The 7,500-nt window shown below is 34.5% G+C and overlaps 1 protein-coding gene across 1 annotated transcript in view; it reads right to left on the bottom strand.

Annotated features, from left to right (window-relative positions):
- Positions 1 to 7,500, bottom strand: part of LOC148955187 (glutamate receptor ionotropic, kainate 2-like) — a 119,892-nt gene that overhangs the window by 23,740 nt on the left and 88,652 nt on the right. The window lies entirely within an intron of this gene.

Here is a 7,500-nt window from a genome sequence, read left to right on the forward strand (position 1 = left end):
TTCGTATATGAGTGTTTCGATAATCCCTGAATGATCAGTTTCCCCGAAAAACTGCAATCCTTAGAATACTTCTAAAGGAGCGGGAGTTGGTCTAATACAAGGGAAAACATGACCATCCTTTTTCCGATTTTGAAGGGGAGTTCATTAAAATTTCTTTTATAGGGGACCCATTCACTCTTCTGCTTCTCTCCAGGTAAACAACTGAATACAGCCTTTTATGGTGCAAATAAATGAGTTTTACAATAAGAGGGGAGATATCACTAACACCATCCGTATTACAATTATAATATACAAAAATTCCTTAGAGTGAAAGGAGGCTATGGAGGGGAATCGTAACCCTCTCCTTCTATACTAGTAGTATGTATATAACGATTACAAGCGGGGAGTCCCCCCATATAGCTATAACGATTACAAGCGGGCAGTCCCCTCATATAGCTATAATGATTACAAGCGGGGTGGTCCCCATATAGCTATAACGATAGAGAGTGCACAGTCCCGCCATACAAGCAGACAGTGTAATGACCGGAATTAAACCCCCGTGAAAATTCGTGCTGATCTGTGTTCAAAGTGCGTGATGTTTCCTTTGTTTGAAATTGTGAAATTCTTTTTGTAATTTAATTTGTTAGGCGTGGTTGACTTATGTTTAACCTTGAACTAATTTACATAAATTAATTTATTATTAGTTAATTTACATAATAACATTAATTTACATAATTACAGTAATTTACATAATTACATTAATTAATTTTTTTTTTACTTTTTTTTCAAACTTTTTTTTTTAACTTTTTTTTAACTTTTTTTTTAACTTTTTTTTAACTTTTTTTAACTTTTTTTTTTTTTAACTTTTTTTAAACTCTTTTTAAACTTTTTTTTAAACTTTTTTTTCGATTTTTTACATTCTAAGTATCTTCCCATTGATTTCTTATGAAATTTGGGTTTGATGTAGGAATCGAACGTGAGACCAGTGATTTCCTAAGGTAAAAGAACGACACGTTAATTGACTGAACCAACAAGTCAATGAAAATTACGATTTTTGAAATACATTCAATGAATTGTTTCTGGGACATTGCCCAACTGATGTTAAGCGTCACAATATCGTAACAGGTTCATTCCATTGAACTAGAACAAGTTCAAGCACATTCGATTTATCAATTGTATTTTTGATAGGTGTTAAAGACGGTTCGTGAAAATCCCAAGGTTTTTTCTGATTTTTTGGACAATTGCCTTAACTTGAGAGTAGTTTGTTAGAAATGCGTCGTTGATAATTAAAAAATCGGATGTTAAACTCAGACAAACAAAAGGATTGTAACATCTGATTGGCTCGTATATTTTGCAAGATATTTCTAAAGTCAATTAAGATGAAGAAATGTCGGAGTGTAGGTTTTACATCACCAGGCACGTGCGAGGGAAATTTTTTGTTGGGTGGGGGGCTTAAAAAGGCAGAAATGGGTGAACTACACGAGTTTATAAGACGGTTCGTGAAAATGCCAAGGTTTTTTCTGATTTTTTGGACAATTGCCTTAACTTGAGAGTAGTTTGTTAGAAATGCGTCGTTCATAATTAAAAAATAGGATGCTAAACTCAAAGAAATAAAAAGATGTTATTACTTGATTGGCTACTATATTTTTCATGATATATCTCAAATCAAGTAAGATGAAGAAATGGCAGACTGGAGGGCCGAAATCCGCCGAAACGTGCAATAGAAATTTTTTGTTGGCGGGGGGCTTAAAATCGCAAAAATAAGTCGACTACAAGAGTGTATAAGACAGTTCCTTAATATTCCACGGTTTTATCTGATTCTTTGGACAATTGCCTTAGCTTGAGAGTAGTTTGTTAGAAATCCGTCGTTGATAATTAAAAAATCGGATGCTAAACTCAGACAAACAAAAGGATGGTATCACCTGATTGGCTCGTATATTTTGCATGATATTTCTAAAGTCAATTAAGATGAAGAAATGTCGGAGTGTAGGTTTGACATCACCAGGCACGTGCGAGGGAAATTTTTTGTTGGTGGGGGGGGGGGGCTTAAAAAGGCAAAAATGGGTGAACTACATGAGTTTATAAGACGGTTCCTGAAAATTCCAAGGTTTTTTCTGATTTTTTGGACAATTGCCTTAGCTTTAGAGTAGTTTTATAGATATTTGTCGTTGATAATTAAAAAATTGGATACTAAACTGAGACAAACAAATGGATTGTAATACCTGATTGGCTCGTATATTTTGCATGATATTTCTAAAGGCAATGAAGATGAAGAAATTCCGGAATGTAGGTTTGAAATCCCCAGGCTCGCGCGAAGGAGTTTTTTTTGGCTGGGGAATTAAAAATACGAAAATGAGTGAACGAGATATTATTTTAAAACTACTTGTTACAATCTCGAGGTTTTTCCTATTCTACTTACAATTAACTTAAAGTGTTAGTAGTTTTCTACAAGAGTGTCATTGTTATTTAAAGCATCTGATGACAGACCCAGAAAAAAAATGATTGTGTTAACTAAATGGATTGTATACTTTTCATGATATTTCTAAAGTCAAATAAGATGAAGAACTGTCGGAGTTTAGGTTTTACATCACCAGGCACGTGCGAGGGAAATTTTTTGTTGGTGGGGGGCTTAAAAAGGCAAAAATGGGTGAACTACATGAGTTTATAAGACGGTTCGTGAAAATCCCAAGGTTTTTTCTAATTTTTTGGACAATTGCCTTAACTTGAGAGTAGTTTGTTAGAAATGCGTCGTTGATAATTAAAAAATTGGATACTAAACTCAGACAAACAAGAGGATTGTAACATCTGATTGGCTCGTATATTTTGCATGATATTTCTGAAGTCAGTTAAGATGAAGAAATGTTGGAGTGTAGGTTTGACATCCCCAGGCACGTGCGAGGGAAATTTTTTGTGGGTGGGGGGCTTAAAAGGCAAAAATGGGTAAACTACATGAGTTTATAAGACGGTTCGTTAAAATACCAAGGTTTCTTCTGATTTTTTGGACAATTGCCTTAACTTCAGAGTAGTTTGTTAGAAATGCGTCATTGATAATTAAAAAACCGGATGCTAAACTCAGACAAACAAAAGGATTGTAACACCTGATTGGCTCGTATATTTTGCATGATATTTCTAAAGTCAATTAAGATGAAGAAATGTCAGAGTGTAGGTTTGACATCACCAGGCATGTGCGAGACATGTAGTGTAGGTTTGACATCACAGGGCACGTGCGAGGGAAAGTTTTTGTTGGTGGGGGGCTTAAAAAGGCAAAAATGGGTGAACTACATGAGTTTATAAGACGATTCGTGAAAATCCTAAGGTTTTTTCTCATTTTTTGGACAATTGCCTTAACTTGAGAGTAGTTTGTTAGAAATGCGTCATTGATAATTAAAAAATCGGATGCTAAACTCAGACAAACAAAAGGATTGTAACGCCTGATTGGCTCATATATTTTGCATGATATTTCTAAAGTCAATTAAGATGAAGAAATGTTGAAGTTAGGTTTTACATCACCAGGCACGTGCGAGGGAAATGTTTTGTTGGTGGGGGGCTTAAAAAGGCAAAAATGGGTGAACTACATGAGTTTATAAGACAGTTGGTGAAGAAATGTGACGACACACACATAGCGAGGACACATGCACAGAGATGAAACACACACAGAGACAACACACAATTTAATTTCTGATCGCGGGGGGCTGGGCACAGTTGAAGTTGTTTCCGGTCCATTCTTGGTACACAAAACCTTGGGATTTTCACGATCTGTCTTATAAACCAATGTAGTTCACCCATTTTTGCCTTTTTAAGCCCCCCACCAACAACAAATTCCCCTTACCCGTGCCTGGTGATTTCAAACCTACATTCCGATATTTCTTCATTTTAATTGACTTTAGAAATACCATGCAAAATTTACGAGCCAATGAGGTGATACAATCCTTTTGTTTGTCTGAGTTTAGCATCCGATTTTTTAATTATCAACGACGCATTTCTAACAAACTACTCTCAAGTTAAGGCAATTGTTCAAAAAATCAGAAAAAACTTTAGGATGTTCACGAACCGTATGATAAAACCAAGTAGTTCAACCATTTTTGCCTTTTTAAGCCCCCCACCAACAAAAAATTTCCCTCGCACGTGCCTGGTGATGTCAAACCTACACTCCGACATTTATTCATCTTAATTGACTTTAGAAATATCATACAAAATATACGAGCCACTCAGGTGATACAATCCTTTGGTTTGTCTGAGTTTAGCATCCGATTTTTTAATTATCGACGACGCATTTCTAACAAACTACTCTCAAGTTAAGGCAATTGTCCAAAAAATCAGACAAAACCTTGGAATTTCAACGAACCGTCTTATAAACTCATGTAGTTCACTCATTTTTGCGTTTTTAAGCCCCCCACCAACAAAAAATTTCCCTCGCACATGCCTGGTGATGTCAAACCTACACTCCGACATTTCTTCATCTTAATGGACTGTGGAAATATAATGCAAAATATACGAGCCAATTAGGTGTTACAATCCTTTTGTTTGTCTGAGTTTAGCATCCGATTTTTTAATTATCAATGACGCATTTCTAACAAACTACTCTCAAGTTAAGGCAATTGTCCAAAAACTCAGAAAAAACCTTGGGATTTTCACGAACCGTCTTATAAACTCTTGTAGTTCACCCATTTTTGCCTTTTTAAGCCCCCACCAAAAAAAATTTTCTGTCGAACGTGCCGGCTGATGTCAAACCTACACTCGAAAATTTATTCATCTTAATTGACTTTAGAAATATCATGCAAAGTATACAAGCCAATCAGGTATTACAATCCTTTTGTTTGTCTGAGTTTAGCATCCGATTCTTTAATTATTAACGACGGATATCTAAAAAACTGCTTTCCAGTTAATGCAATATTCCAAAAAAATCAGAAAAATCCTTGGAATTTTCACTAACCTTCTTATAAACCCTTGTAGTTCACCCATTTTTGCCTTTTTATGCTCCCACCAACAAAAAATTTCCATCGCACGTGCCTGGTGATGTCAAACCTACACTCCGACATTTCTTCATCTTAATTGACTTTATAAATATCATACAAAATATACGAGCCATTCAGGTAATACAATCCTTTTGTTTGTCTGAGTTTAGCATTCGATTTTTTAATTATTAACGACGCATTTATAAGAAACTACTCTCAAGTTAAGGCAATTGTCCAAAAAATCAGAAAAAACCTTGGGATTTTCACGAATCGCCTTATAAACTCATGTAGTTCACCCATTTTTGCCTTTTTAAGCCCCCCACCAACAAAAAAATTTCCCTCGCACGTGCCTGGTGATTTCAAACCTACACTCCGAAATTTCTTCATCTTAATTGACTATACAAATATAATGCAAAATATACGAGCAAATCAGGTGTTTGTTGTTTGTCTTGTCTGCGTTTGGCATCATATCATTTAATTATCAATGACGCATTTCTAACAAACTACTCTCAAGTTAAGGCAATAGTCCAAAAAATCAGAAAAAACCTTGGGATTTTCACGAATCGTCTTTAACACCTATCAAAAATACAATTGATAAATCGAATGTGCTTGAACTTGTTCCGGTTCAATGGAATGAACCTGTTACGATATTGTGACGCTTAACATCAGTTGGGCAATGTCCCAGAAACAATTCATTGAATGTATTTCTAAAATCATAATATGTTCATTGACTTGTTGGCTCAGTCGATTAACGTGTCGTTTTTTTAGCTTAGGAAATCACTGGTCTGACGTTCGATTCCTACATCAAACCCAAATTTAATAAAAAATCAATGGGAAGATACTTAGAATGTAAAAAATCTAAAAAAAGTTAAAAAAAAGTTGCAAACAAAAAGTTAAAAAAAAGTTAAAAAAAACAACTAATTAATGTAATTATGTAAGTTAATGTAATTATGTAAATTAATTAATAATAAATTAATTTAAGTAAATTAGTTCAAGGTTAAACATAAGTCAACCACGCCTAACAAATTAAATTACAAAAAGAATTTCACAATTTCATACAAAGGAAACGTCACGCACTTTGAACACAGATCATCACGAATTTTCACGGTGGTTGCATTCCGGTCATTACACTGTCTGCTTGTATTGCAGGATTGTGAGCTCTCTATCGTTATAGCTATATGGGTACCACCCCGCTTGTAATCGTTATAGCTATATGGGGGGACTGCCCGCTTGTAATCGTTATAGCTATATGGGGGGACTGCCTGCTTGTAATCATTATATACATACTACTACTTATATTTATCTGAATTTTAAATGAAAGTTATAAGATTTGGGCCTAAAATTCACTTTTCAAAGCTTCGGGATCCCGTCAAGTCACAAAAGATCCGATGACCCTTTACCCCAATAATAGATACATACAGTGTATCTAATGATTAAACTTGGTTCGATAAAGCTAACTAATAATTGTCTATAATGACTGCTTATTTTGAATGTATAGCGTTTAGCCCAAGGAAAAAATACATCACCGAGGAAAATTAAGGCCTCCGAAACTGAAAACTGGATATATAGCTTTTAAATAATTTTAAATGGATTGACTATCTCATTATTCTCACTAAATTGCATTTTGTACCTCTCTGGACCATAATTGGCAATAGGTGCCAAGTAAATGGCAGAAAAAGTCACCTCATTTTGGTGTGACCTCTTTTTCTACTTGAAAAGAGCATTAGAACTTTAAATTTATGTTAGAATGACTCCTCCTCCAATATCACTGAGCCATTGGTGCAATACGATAATCTCTGAAGAAAAGGAAAATAGAACAAATAACCATGCGTCCATGATCAGTCTTCTGAAAAACAAAACTCATTACTATATATATTTAATTTCCCTTCGAATGAGCCCTCTTCCGACATTCTACAACACTGTCCACTTTTTTCATACAATCACCAATAGAATACAAAAAAGACAAGAAAAAACTAAAAATAAGCAAATAAACAGAATCCATTACCATAATGAACAATTTCGTGTTTTTCACATAAGAAACTTCTGAAAAAGGTTCACAGAAACGCTGAAAATGTTGCTGCAATTTCTACCAAGGTTACACATTCTTTAGGAGGTATGAAGAGCGACATTAAACACAAAAAAATATCATTAGGGTAAAGAGGGTATTCACTGTTCATCCTATTACTCTTTACGCAAATGTTTGACTGTTTTCCTCCAGTGTTGTAAGGGTGGTTACTCTAATAGTAAGAGGAATCTAATATAAAATTATTTGTTTGTGCTTGTTTCAAACAATGGAACTTTTAGAGTAAAAGTTTTGAAAGGCATCCAGTTAATAAAAGACATAGACTTACCAGCCGACTCTATTTTTCTTCGATTCTAAATACTTTCAGTTAATTGATAGTTAAACTTTAGTGTAATGAGGTTGATGGGCCAGTAGTCCTCCTTATATACAAAGTAATTTCGTTTTTTTTTAATGTCACTTTTTGCTTTCATATGAAAACTTTTTTTTCCTTAATTACATAATAAAGCTGCATGTCTTCATTTCAAATTTAATGCTTAAGATCGA

This window comes from Artemia sp. Qi Xiang Cuo, chromosome 2, assembly GCF_049724085.1.
Source record: "Artemia sp. Qi Xiang Cuo chromosome 2, ASM4972408v1, whole genome shotgun sequence".
NCBI classification, from domain to species: domain Eukaryota; kingdom Metazoa; phylum Arthropoda; class Branchiopoda; order Anostraca; family Artemiidae; genus Artemia; species Artemia sp. Qi Xiang Cuo.